At 43.0% G+C, this 14,048-nt stretch overlaps 1 protein-coding gene across 2 annotated transcripts in view; it reads right to left on the reverse strand.

Annotated features, from left to right (window-relative positions):
- Positions 1–12,480, reverse strand: part of ddr2a (discoidin domain receptor tyrosine kinase 2a) — a 52,046-nt gene extending 39,566 nt beyond the window's left edge. For both annotated transcript variants that reach the window (XM_079506730.1, XM_079506729.1), the window contains exons 1-2: positions 12,195–12,480; positions 8,931–9,105 (exon numbers count right to left, since the gene is read on the reverse strand). The gene's annotated coding sequence lies outside the window, so the exon portion shown is untranslated. The remainder of the gene's footprint in view (positions 1–8,930; positions 9,106–12,194) is intronic.
- Positions 12,481–14,048: the final 1,568 nt, after the last annotated feature.

The raw sequence follows: 14,048 nt of genomic DNA on the forward strand, positions 1-14,048 counted from the left end.
CCTGACTCCCAACTCCAGTGCTCCAGATAGCACCGAGAATCACCTACATTACTGTGGACTTCAGAATGTGAGGGTAAATTGCAGTGGTGGAAAAAGTACTCACATTTTTGAGGGGCTATGCCCAGCTTTGTGCGTCTGTGTGTACCCCATTGTGATGATTTGATTGGCTGAGCACGGAATGTGATGTATGTATGACGATAAGCGCACCCCTCACTGCACACAAGTGTGATTTCTATTTACTTGAGTAAAAGTAACAATACTGCAATCTAGAAATCAAATGTACTTGAGTAAAGGTACATGGTATTGACATCAAAATGTACTTAAAGTACCAAAAGTAAAAGTACTCATTGTGCAGCATGTCGCAAGTTTTAAAATGTATAAACATCTTTTGAAAGTAGCAGATCTACAAGCTCACAATGCATCGCATCGCGACACATTGTGAGCTTGTAGATTGGCTATTTTCAAATGGCCGAATACAGGGAAGTGTTTAATGTATGTTTTGTAATCATAATCTAAATCTACAAAGTAACTAGTAAGTAAAGTTTTCAAATACATGTAGTGGAGTAAAAGTACAATATTTGAATCTGAGTAGAAGTACTTTGTACTTGTACTCAAGTACAGTACAAAAGTAAATGTACTTAGTTACTTTCCACCACTGGAAAATTGATAATGAGAAATATAGTGATGTTTCAACTAACTTAAATGAGGTATTAGGTAAATGAGGTAAACTTAAATGACTGTAGAAACATCACTCACACACACAAATATAGACACTGACACACTAGTCAAAGTGCTATAGTAAAACTCACAACTCCCTGGAGAGTACTGGAGACCATGGTGTTCAAAATAGATCTTTAAACTAACACACAGTCATTAATGACTCCTTGTGTCGATGTTTTCCCTCAAGCGTTCTCACGTTGCAAATGTAAACAGGGCCTTGTTGTTGTTTCTTTTCTTACAGAAACAGTCCTATTTTCATGGACGCTCTCCCTTCCCTGCAACATTGGCACACAGCCACAACGGTGCACCGCTTGAGGTCATGACATGCACCCTGGGAGACCCCACTGGGTCAACACAGAGGCTTTACCTTAGCCTGGCTAATAAGCCAGACCGAATCAGCCGTTGGCAAAAGAAAATTGCCTGCCGGCGGATTACGGTCTGGAGAGGCTCAATTGTACACCCATTTCCTACACCAGAGAACTGGTGTGGCCAATCGGGACACGGTATGCAATATGGGCGGGCTTTGGTACAGTGACGTTCAATGCTTGAGACCTTTGACTGACAGTAGCTCTAACCAATTGCGTCAAAGAGAAAATGTTTGAACCCGCCCCCCGGGAAACAAGATCCATACACAGCATCTCCAGACTCAAATACCACACGACAGTGTGATTTGAGTCTGGCTTATTAGCCAGGCTAGCTTTACCTGGCATAGTTGTCTCTGACACCTGACGTGACATGCATTGAGTAACCACCACACACACACACACACACACACACACACACACACACTCACACTCACACTCACACTCACACTCACACTCACACTCACACTCACACTCACACACACACACACACACACACACACACAGTCGTAACAGTGTTACGACTGGGAGACACATACTTAATTAATATTCTGCTGTACAGTTGCAAGGCAAACAATGCAACGTGTTGTGTACTCACTGTACTGTAGAACTGCCATTATCACCAAATGTCACCAGTGTACAGTGAAGTATAAATTGATCTTCTAGATCTGCTGTTTTCAGCAAGGGGGACAACACCGTTTGACAGAGTATAAATCAGCTACCCAGAGTCCCTTGGTGTACTGGCGTGGAACCACTGAACATTTCACTGAATAGCCATCAAAAACCTGGCCAGGTACTAATGTCAATGGGACCTTGCATGCAAAGGGAGAGGGGAGAAAACGCCTAAAGACCAGAGTTACTGACCTCCTGGAATAATATCTCTCATTTCATGACCACACCATTCAAATGCCGCTCATGCTTCCAAGTAAAATAGACTCACACCTGCTTAATTGCACACATTTTATAATTTCAGACTCGTGCAAAGTAAGTTCAAGGTAATTATTGTATCCTCAAATAATCAAAACGTCAGTCAGATGAGTTCATTTAATACCCCTCAACTTCAAAGCAGTGACCGACTCGTAAGATCTTAAATTCATGCGTTTTGACTCATTTGTGCTTTTGCCTCATGGAAAATGTATTTGAAGCAACATGAAGAGGAAAGTACTGCAGGTGGCAGCCATTCATTTAGACCTACTGTATGTGTCAGTCTCATCATATCTGTCCTTTTTTGTAAGACTTATTTTTGGAATTTTATGCTTTATTTTCAGATAGGTGTTTGTGTACAGACAGCAAACCAAGAACAGAGAGCGGAGATAAATGGGAGACGGGAGTCGGAGTCAAAACCCGGATCCTGACAGTCACAAGAAGCTTTGTGATCTGTGTACTAACACGCTCGCTCCGGGTCTAATCCGGCGGCCTCGGAACGGTCACCACCAGGTAATCCTAAATGTAACCCTGGCATAGCCAAAATTGAACAACCGCTGGGGGCAAGCGGTCCCAGGAAGAAAAACGGGGGGCTGGTGTGTTTTCGGGGGCGAGGGTTCCGGTTAGTTACATGGTTTAATTCTGCAATGGTGTCAATGCAATGGTAATGATTTACCATCCTGCTTTAGCTAACTGTAAAGTAGATAATTCTGCATCATTAGCTAGCTACAGTATAACTCCAGAGACAGAACATATACCGTACATATTACAGTGTGCAGAATAGTAGCTACAGTACATACTTGTGGGACATTTGAATGAACAGAATCTTTGATCCAAGAAAGCCGTTACAATACTTCAATTTAAATCAAACACTATATTCCTATTACATTTTTTCCTATAAATTTGAGAAGAAAATACAGTAAAGACAATGCCACGTGGTTGCTTGCATTTCTAGGCAATAAAGAACAACATGCTCTAGAGATATATGAGCTGGTAAAAACCAGGCAGGTCTAATTAGCAGGGAGCCAAACAATGCACAGAGCACTACTGTAGGTCTGCATCTACTACTGAAGTCCATTGCTTGCTTGTGCGTGTGTGTGTGTGTGTGTGTGTGTGTGTGCATGCGTGCGTGCGTGCGTGCGTGCGTGCGTGCGTGCGTACCGGTATACATGCTTCTGCAGGAGCTGGGCCTAATTAAAAAAACAGTGCATCCATATGTACCATGACCAACCATGTGCTTTCCATTACATGCTCTTGTTTCCTCCATTTACGGCTGTAACACAGCATCACAGGTATTTTATTTTTATGGGAATACATGCAATTGGAATGAAATGTCCAAACTGGAGCCAGGTGCGCCTACAGGTAGGTCTGCATATATGTTACATACAGCGTCTGCATGTACAGTATGTGTACAAAGAAACACAGAGAGGCCGAACACACCACAGGCACCATCCCCTATATGCTAATGTTTCACACCTGGATGAGGCGCTTCATTAATGAAGGGCATGGCTTATAGTTATACCACCTATTGACGCATGATGATATAACCCGTAAATTCTGCATGGTGCTCGGCAGCAGCAATCTGAGAACCCATTGGTGAAAGATAAAGGAAAAACAGTGCCCTCTTTTCCTTCGAATTTGTCGAGTCAACAGTCTGTCTTGAGAGACTATACTGTGTAACTGCAGCAGTTATACCTACCTAAAGTTACCTAACTTTTCAGGTCGAGACCCAAAAGAGAGATTTGACGTTTGTCCGGGACCCAACTAGTGAAAATAGCCGATCTACAAGCGCACAACGCGCCACTTCGCGCCTCATTGCAAACTTGTAGATCGGCTATTTATTTTATTTTGTTTTTTATTATTCATGGAATTTGCATAATAGAGAGAGACGGTTCCATAACTCTCCTTAATTTGTGTTAGTTTATTTTTCCTTAATTTTTTAAGTGAAGTATGTCACATCACATTTATCTCTGCCTATATCTAATAAAGCAGACATGAATCTTCGAGCTCGGAGTCTGCTACTGTGTCTGCTTTTGTTTAGCGCGACATGCCCCTGAGCTGTGTGCAGCTGCTGGAGCACCTTCCCTGTGGGTGCCATAAGCATAAGGTACCTAGAGTATAGTTGCCCCAAAGGACACTTGGCATGCAAGTCAACCTGGAGTCTCTCATAAAAGCTGATGTTATGCAGTCACGAGGGACGGAGGAAATGAGAGGTGGCAACAGGACCTGCTGAAAGTGCACCTGTAGTTGTGTTCACAGCCATATCCAGTGCCATTTTCCATCCACCTGCACTGTCACGATGTAAAAAATAAATAAAAAAGATTTCAGGAAAGATTCATAGCCAATAGACGTGAATACCGTGCTATGAAATGAAACAAAATTCAATGCTCTCTTTGTTATGTAAGGAGGACAGCCTACACTTTTTGCCTGGAAACCCATTTTGATTGAATATCCAGGGCCTAAAACTTTAGTGCTACACTGTCAGAGTTAAATCAAGCACCACAACTTTAGCCACTGGAAAAAGAGCTACCCAGGCCAAGAAAATCGTTTCTTTCCACCCCACCCCCACCCCCATTAAAGCTGCAATCCATCTCTAGTACGTCGCTTATATCGCATAGCTCAATGAAACCTGCTCCTGTCAACTCTAAAACAGAAGTAAACAAAATACATCAATATCTGTACAAATAGTAGGATCTCATCATGTTTACTAAATTAAACTTTTTGTAGTATGTAGTTTACTGTAGTGTAGCCTCGGTACCCAGGCTTTCAGTTCCGTAGTGCCGTCATACTATGGGTGTATTACTGGCTATATAGCAACAAAGATGTTTATAACTTTTGTCACTGTTTAGTTTGCGTGCCTGTGTGCTAATTGCCAAATGCACATTAACTTGAAACCAGATTATGTTAATAGTCTTTTCTATACAAAAAACGAAATCTCTCTCTGATGTTTTTCATCGATTCTATTCCGTCTTTGTCTGCTTTTTGCAGTTGTTTACCTTGCATGAAGAAGAACCAGGAAACGGCATGTTCCAGGCTGTTGTGAATTTAAAGTACCCCAAGTTCCTCAGATATGCATTGCTAACATAAATAACAGATGATGTCCATCTCTTAATGGCCATTCAGATACAGACCGTAAAAACGGAAGAAAACAGAGTGTGTGCTGTTGTGGAATATAGTGTGTCACTCGTCAGTGACAATTCACTCTTCACAGCCCAGGCTATCATTAGTACATGTTGACAGGCTCTTTCAAGGTGAAATATCACGTTCTGGCAGAGGGAGTGTGAGGGTGAAAGACAGAGAGAGAGAGAGAGAGAGAGAGAGAGAGAGAGAGAGAGAGAGAGAGAGAGAGAGAGAGAGAGAGAGAGAGAGAGAAAGGGGTTGAGAGGGAAAGAGTGAGGGATGAGAGAAAGAAAGAGTGGAAAGATTTAGACAGACTGTTCCAAAGAGAGACAGAAGGGAGAAAATGAGACAGACAGACAGACAGACAGACAGACAGACAGACAGACAGACAGACAGACAGACAGACAGACAGACAGACAGACAGACAGAGAAGGAGGAGTGACCAGAACGCAGAAAGCAAGAAAGTAAAAATAAATAGACAACTGTATATATGTGCAGTCTAAGGCTTACAAATAACTGTACACAGACAGTTATTTGTGTGTGTGTGTGTGTGTGTGTGTGTGTGTGTGTGTGTGTGTGTGTGTGTGTGTGTGTGTGTGTGCGTGCGTGCGTGCGCGTACGTGCGTGTGTGTGTGTCTTGTGTGTGTGTGTGTGTGTGTGTGTGTGTGTGTGTGTGTGTGTGTGTGTGTGTGTGTGTGTGTGTGTGTGTGCGTGTGCGCATGTGTGTTACTGACTGTTGTGGGTAACAAAATGGTTCAATCTCTGGTGTTTAAAATAAAGTCCATCAAATGCACACTCTCACCTAAACATGTTACCTAAGCTAGTCAGGCATATGATAAATCACACTGAAAATAGACACAACAAAAGTAAATGTGAGTTCAGTTACCGTATAGTTATGATTGCATCTCTGTGGTGGAAAAAGCTTGTTCATCTTCCGGTCTTAGAACTGGACTTTGAGTCAGACAAAGGACAAATAAGAGAACTCAACATCAGAATAAAGTGAGACACATGTACACCCTCATTTAGAATACATGTAACCTAATCTGCCTGGATGGGTAGGCGGAGGGAGGGGTCCTGGTTAGGGCAGGGTCGGAGTTCAGGCACGTGTGGGATACAAAGTCAACAACGCAGTATTTTAGGCACAAGGTTCCTTGAAATGCTGCTATTTATGTGAAATTACAGTATGTACCTCTGCCGCCGAGCATGCATGCATCTGGCTTCCTCTCGCCCAGAAGCATTGATTTGGAAATGCATCCAATCAAGCAACGGTAAAGCACGGTTGCAGCTAACCTATATGTAAGCACTGGGCGCCTCCACTGCTGTGTTTTGAAAGGCGGGCTGAAATTACAGCCTTTGCTGTGGAGTATGATTAGGGCCTGTACGTGAGGATGTCAGTAAGACTCCGGGCACCGGAGGGTAGGGCTGCTAATTGAAATGACATGTCTGAGGGAATAGTGATAACACACTCGTAATGCACTCCAATTACAGTATACTGCTCATCTAGCCACCCAACAATAGATCTATTTGTCTGTCTGTCTGTCTGTCTGTCTGTCTGTCCACCACTCAATCTGTCTGTGTCTCTCTGTCTGTGTCTCTCTATCAGTCGGTCTTGCTCTCCATCTATCTCCGTTTTCTGAACCGACTCTACGTGTCTGTACACCCCCCCCCCCCCCCCCCCCCCCCTCTTTCTCTGACTGATGTGTGTGCGCACGTGTGTGTGTGTGTGTGTGTGTGTGTGTGTGTGTGTGTGTGTGTGTGTGTGTGTGTGTGTGTGTCGCATTTGACGCATTTGGTATATTTCCCTGTCCGGCATAATCACTCCAATCTGCTTTTTACAAAGAGTTTATTTACACTGATCAAGCTAGTTTCCTGGCTCCTCCAGTCCAGTCTTAGAGGGGTTTAATAGACTTACATCAACACGGGAATGGACATCAGTGTCAGTGACAGAAGACTAGACTGTGGTAATACAGCCACCATGAGCATAGGTTGGTGTATATTATTATCCATAGGATATACCTGAAGCATGGATGGATGGATGGATGGATGGATACCTGAAGCAGTCACCGTGAAGCTCTACAAGTCGTAGCTTGACTACCTGATGTGCACACAGCACAATCCTTATGGTTAAATTGACTCTTCAAGTGTAAAACTCAAAAAGTATGGGGCCATTGTCAAATGAACACTCAGAATCGTGCGGTGTACATTCCTCTGTTAACTTAAAGGAAACGTGGAGATGTGAGGGCTCACGGTGAATTTAAGACAAATGAAAATACTGTGTGCTGTTGATCCATGTTTACACAGTTATTTATAAACGTACGTGAATGCCTGCACAAGGCACACAGTTTAATGACTGCACTATACTGTATGTGCAGTCATTATTACAGTGCATACTCTCACATGCATGTGAGAGTATGCATGTGAGAGTATGCATGTGTGTGTGTGTGTGTGCGCACGCGCGCACGCACACACACACACACACACACACACACACACACACACACACACACACACACACACACACACACACACACACACACACACACACACACACACACACACACACACACACACACACACACACACACACACACACACACACACACACACACACACACAGTATTTCCCAGAATGATATTAGGTTCAGATAACCAGGCTGACCACTGTGACCACTCCATAACAAGTGTTTCATTGACAGAGTCCCCCTTTTCCACCAAACCTGCTCAGATTCCATAGCTGGTTTTCTACTGTAGAAAAAGCCAGTCAAGTCCATATACGTTCTCTCGGACAAACATCTGCAATAATTAAATTAGTAAAAAAAGAAATGTCTGCTGGGTGACCACATGTCTGCTTCAACAAGGTTGAATGAGGGCTCTGTGTGTGGAGATTTATCACCCACATACCACATGAGGACACCTGCATGCCACCTATACGCCGCCTACGTGACACCTACATCACACCAGAGCAGCTGCATACCACTTCTACGAGACTACGACCCAGCAAGACATACTTCTAGGGAAAGGATTTTCAGAGCTGCAGTACTTGACCGTGCTTCCATTTGCTTTGACAGGATGAGTTAATTACAATGAGCTTTTTATAGTTTAAAAGTCTATTGTCCACGTTTTTGACAATCCAGGGAGCAGAAAAATAAGCGGTTGGGAAATAGGTTTTCAAGTTATTGCTCAACTTTTCCACGAGCGTTCCACAACAAAGCGAACAAAATTGATGTTTTCAGCTGGAAGCGAGACAGACATAAAGGAGTCACATACATTCTAAATTGTACAATCATATCTGTGGACCTGAGACACATTCTCATATGACACTACTACAGCATAACAAAACTATAGAGTAATAAGGTGAAGAAATGAAAATGACAACAGTTTTAAAGTTTTAAATCCTTACTCCTGGTTAAAGATGAAAATATGTGTGAAGGAGCTTCTTTCACATTTTAGTATAACCACATAATGAAACAGTAAGCTATGGCTTCTGTATGAAACAGCTGTTCTTGCAGCGGGAGCTGAGTGGAGAGTGAGCATTAGGATTCACTGAATTGCTCTGCTATCCTCTTCTAACCTGCCATGCAAACAGCCACAACCTCAAATGTAATGTCATTTATATGCCATGGCATTCAGAATGATGTATAATCCTAACAGCATTGAACACCTAAAGAGAACAAAAACAAAGGCTCTGTAAAAAGAAGCACATGCAATCTCGGTTCCAAACATTCACAGTCCAGAGGCTAATAAGTTGGACAGAAAAGTAGGAAATATTAAGAGTTGAATTTTGGTTGAGAGAAAGGCAACTTACTTCTGAGATGTTTCTTCTTTCAGTACATTTGTTCAGAGATGGATACAGATCTAGTCCAGTGAGCGTCCCTTTGTCAGGAGGCTGGATATACAATCCAAGCCTTTCTCGCTCTCTCTGTCTCTCTTGGTCCGTCAGTTGCCTTCACCAGGTCTCACTGGGCTGATGTAAGACACCCCTGCAAAAAGGAAAAAAAGAGAGGGAGAGGAGAGAAGAGAAGAGAGAGAGAGAGGGGGAGAGAGAGGAAGGAAAAAAAACTTCACATTCTGAGGATTTTTGGGGGCATGCCAATGTCCCAGAATTCCACATGTCACACATAAGGTTTCAATTAAAGCAGAACCCAATGCCCAATCAGAAAGCTTTATACATCTTGAAAAGAGTCCTTTCTTTTGACAGCTTGGGGTATTGCTCAATCAATCATTGATAATTCAAGGTAATGTTTCCACTGCCATGTTGTAATTTTGTTGGATTTAGTGTCTATTGACCTGTCAGAGTAGAAACATACAGAAAATATATTCAAAGATACTTGAATTCATTAAAGATGTTAAAGCCACTCTACTCATCTATATGGATTTGGTTCAAAAATCATCAATCGACAAGCAGTAGCGACCTTTTATGAAAGTTTACCGTTGGCCTCATATTCCACTGTAGCTGCCATCAAAGCTAAAACTCCATGAAACCATCTTGAAGGGACTTCACTGACTCACATGGTAGTTCAAGAAGTATAATAATATAATAGTCAAAGCAGATCTGTGTACAGCATGAGTCAAATGTAAGAAAGAGTTCATCTTTTAATGACGTCATAGAACAAGTGTTCTACTGCTGATATGGACAAAAGTATTTGGCCATTCCAAAGTCATCAAAAGGCTCATTTAGGAATGTGAAGGTTTCGTTAAAAGTCATTATGATCACGTTTGAATTTCCTTTTAAATTGTACCCTTTGTCTTCCCAGGTGGAAAAGCAGTTTTGCCTAAAAAGATATTGTTCTGTTACTCCAAGAGTGTATACTAGGCTACACCTACATGAGGAGCTTTTTGCAACTGAATGAATCTGCTACATTTAAATGGAATGCAACTTTATTGTAGGGCTGGTGGACAAAATGAAATATCACAAGATATTCATCCATTTTTCATTCATTATTATTATTACATATTATTCACATTACATTATTACACTATTACATTATATACATATATTATAGTATATTATTATTACATATTCATTCATTCATCCATCCATCTTCAACCGCTGGGGTCGCGGGCATAGATATTATAAAAAATAGATGCCTCACTGGCCACTGCAGTTCATGAAGGCAGGAAGTCAAGCGGAAGTGCAGTGCTGAAGGCTTTTTTTTTTTTTTTTAACAAATCTTTATAACAGTCATGACAATACATTACAATACAAAACAAACAAACAAACACAAACACCAAAGTTATTAATACAACAATACAACATCAGAGCCAGGGGGGATTACTAACAGAAAACATTAAAGAATGAACACAAAGCAACAGTTCTCTGCAGCTTTCTTATTTGGAAGTGCTGAAGGCATTTGCTGAAGGCACGCTGCGACTCCTCCATGTCTCTCGCTGTCACTCAAGTGACTACTGGCCAATCACAGCGCGTCTTTTCCGGGACTCATGTTACGCACGCGGAAGCTTGACATTGAAGGCAAATGCTTTTTCAAGGAATCTCGGGAAAATTGTGCCTTCAATTGTGACACGCGCCTCAGAGCCGGAAAGGGCGTCTACGTTTATATGTCTATGGTCGCGGGGGCAACAGCTCCACCAGAGAGCTCCAGACTTCCCTCTCCAGAGCAACATTAGTAACTTCCTACTGGGGATCCCGAGACGTTCCAAGGCCAGTGAGTCGATGTGATTCCAACTGCACATTTGGTCTGCCCCGGGGTCTCCTCCCAGTGGGACGTGCCTTGAGGACCTCCCTAGAGAGATGCCCGAGAGGCATCCTAACCAGATGCCCGAACCACCTAAGGTGGCTCCTTTCCAGGCAAAGAAGCAGCGCCTCTACTCTGAGTCTCCCTCGCTTGACTGAACTTCTCAACCGTCAAAGAAAACTCATTTCGGCCACTTGTATTCGCAACCTTATTCTTTTCGTCATGACCCACACTTAAACTCCTTCACCTGGGGTAATGTCTCATTCCCTACTTGGACTGCACAATCCATCGGTTTCCTGCTGAGAACTATGGCCTCAGATTTGGAGATGCTGATCCTCATCCCAGCCACCGTACACTCGACTGCAAACCGGTCCAGTGAGAGCTGAAGGTCTTGGACCGATGGTGCCATCAGGACCACATCATCTGCAAAAAGCAGTGAAGCAACCCTAAGCTCACAGAGCCATATACCCTCTCCGCCACAACTTCGCCTCGAGATCCTGTCCATGAAAATCACAAACAGGATAGGTGACAATGCGCAGCCCTGGCGGAGGCCAACCCCCACCTGAAACGAATCCGACATACTCCTTACCACACGGACACAGCTCTCGCTTTGGGTGTACAGAGATTGGATGGCCCTCAACAAGATCCCCCTCACCCCATACTCCCGCAACACATGGTAGACTGGATATGCATACTCCCAGGCATATCACAAGATGATATCACAAGATGTTTTACGAAATACCTCAATGTCAATTTTGTGACGATATTTTGGGGATTAATATTGGTGTTTTCACAAAATAAAAACTGTACTGTACTGTACTGTAGGCCTACTGTATTGTACCATACTGTACTGTACTGTAGCAGACTGTACTGTACCATACTGTACTGTAGCAGACTGTACTGTACCATACTGTACTGTGTTGTACTGTACAATACTGTATACCATACTGTACTATGCTGTAATGTACCATACTGTAATAATAATAATAATAATAATACTCTTTATTTATTATAGCACCTTTCAGACAGTGTAGTTCAAAAGTGCTTTACATACAAGTACATACAAGTGTGTGTGTGTGTGTGTGTGTGTGTGTGTGTGTGTGTGTGTGTGTGTGTGTGTGTGTGTGTGTGTGCGTGCGTGCGTGCGTGTGTGTGTGTGTGTGTGTGTGTGTGTGTGTGTGTGTGCGTGCAGTGTAACCGGGTGTGGCCTAAAATGTGGCGTACAGGTTTTAAAGCAATTCCCAAGTTGTCCTCAAAACCGTAATTTGCTGTGAATGGCTGAGACGTGTGGTGGAAGTAGTACTGATTTTGGTTCACGTGTTAACCGTCCACCATGGCTTGTCAACTGAGCAAAATGCACAATGCCATTGACTTACCGGTCAATGCGGTCACTCGCTCCGTCGCTCACCGCAGCGCCGACAGCGAAGGCTTGTGAAGTCTGCCTGTCTTCTTGTCAAGTGATTCATAAAGGCATGAGTCGACTTTATAAATCACCTACATGTGCAATGCACATGACAAGCCCAAAACTAGTGCTAACCAAAGATCGTTTGGGAATCACTTAGACGCCCTCAAATCACTACATAATTTTGGTGTAGGAAAAATTGGACATACCTACCAATAAATCATTCAGATATCTAATTTATTATGTTTTCTTTTGTTCTATTATTTATTTACTCTCCCTTGGCTTGAAATAAACAACTAGGCTATGAAAATGTGTTGTCATGTGGAAAGTGGAAAGCATTATTTTACGCACGCACGCAAGCACACACGCACACACACACACACACACACACACACACACACACACACACACACACACACACACACACACACACAATTTAGAGATTTGCTAATGTCAAAAATGTACAACGCGCAGTCGCGCATTACCTCCATCTCGGTGAGAGAAAAAAGAAAGCCGGTGGGGGCGGGGCAGGAGTTGATTAAAGGGCCACTTCACCTCTTTTGCAACCAGAGCTTATTTTAATGATGTGTAGGACACAAGAAACACTTTCTTGGGGTTTTTATGTGTGTAATATGGTTTTTTAGATATTTTAGTTATGAAGCCATGTTCATGACCAAAAACCTGATTCAGATTTTACGGGGGCTAGTTTCGAATTGCAGCCATCCGTAGATGCCCTTTGAGAGCGGTTTTGAAGGAGTCAAGGGATTCGCAATGTCTTAATGACTGTTGGTAGGGCGTTCCACATTTTGGTGGCATAGAAAGCATAGAGTAATAAAATGATAGAGACCGAACCAGAGCGCTAGCCCCGCCCCCAAGCTATTCATTTCAATGGAAGTTGCTCAGTGGTCCAGTCAAACACACAGACTTATTTTTCTGCCCATACAGGGTGCAAATGTCAATTTGTGCTACTGTTATCTATAATACAAATACTATTAACATTGAGTGACTGCAGTTTATTCTAGCGGTGAGAAATGTCCCATTAATGTCAGAAAATTGCCCCACCCTCACCAGCGTTTTTTTTTTCTCACCGAGATGGCAGTAATAAGCCGTCGTAAAAATGTGAATCATTTACATTTAGAGAAAAAAAATGTCTGGTGACCAAACAAAATAGAAGAAATGAAGAACTCTGGAGGAAAGGGACTGGGAGTCAGTAGCCAGTGGAGAAACAAATCCTAAGGAGAAAGTGGGGATGGATTGGCCACATCCTGAAAAAAATGGCAGCTAGTAGCCTACAACGTGCCAGGCCCTGACTTGGAACCCCCAAGGGAAGTGGAAGAGAGGGCGACCTAAGAACACCTGGAGGCGGGACACTGAGGCGGAGCTGAAGAGACAGGGAATCAGCCCAAAACCGCGTTGGGTGGAGAAGAGTCGTCGATGGCCTATGCTCCACTGGCCGCGATGGGCCTAAGTAAGTAAGTATTGCCTTGCATACTCCCAGCCCCAGGAAACATTTGCGTGCATCCCATAGAGTCCCATTTAAAATAGGATATTCCCTTCCTGTTGCTGTCCGTGGTGTTGATCATCCATCAGAGGTTCTGATCTGATTTTTCATCGTATCGTGATTGAAATATTAACGCTTCTTGCGAAAGATAAACATTGTGTGCTAATGCTAACACAAGCCGTTTCTTACAATGGCGGTCTGCGAGCCGGGAAAACGGAAGTGAATGAGTTGTAATCTGCCCAATTCCGGTTCGCGCAAGCTAACTACCATCTATGGCAACATGGTATTAACTTGAGAAGTTTTCAATATTGTTTCACCAATTGCAAA

Source organism: Electrona antarctica (assembly GCF_951216825.1).
Source record: "Electrona antarctica genome assembly, chromosome: 7".
Classification (NCBI taxonomy): domain Eukaryota; kingdom Metazoa; phylum Chordata; class Actinopteri; order Myctophiformes; family Myctophidae; genus Electrona; species Electrona antarctica.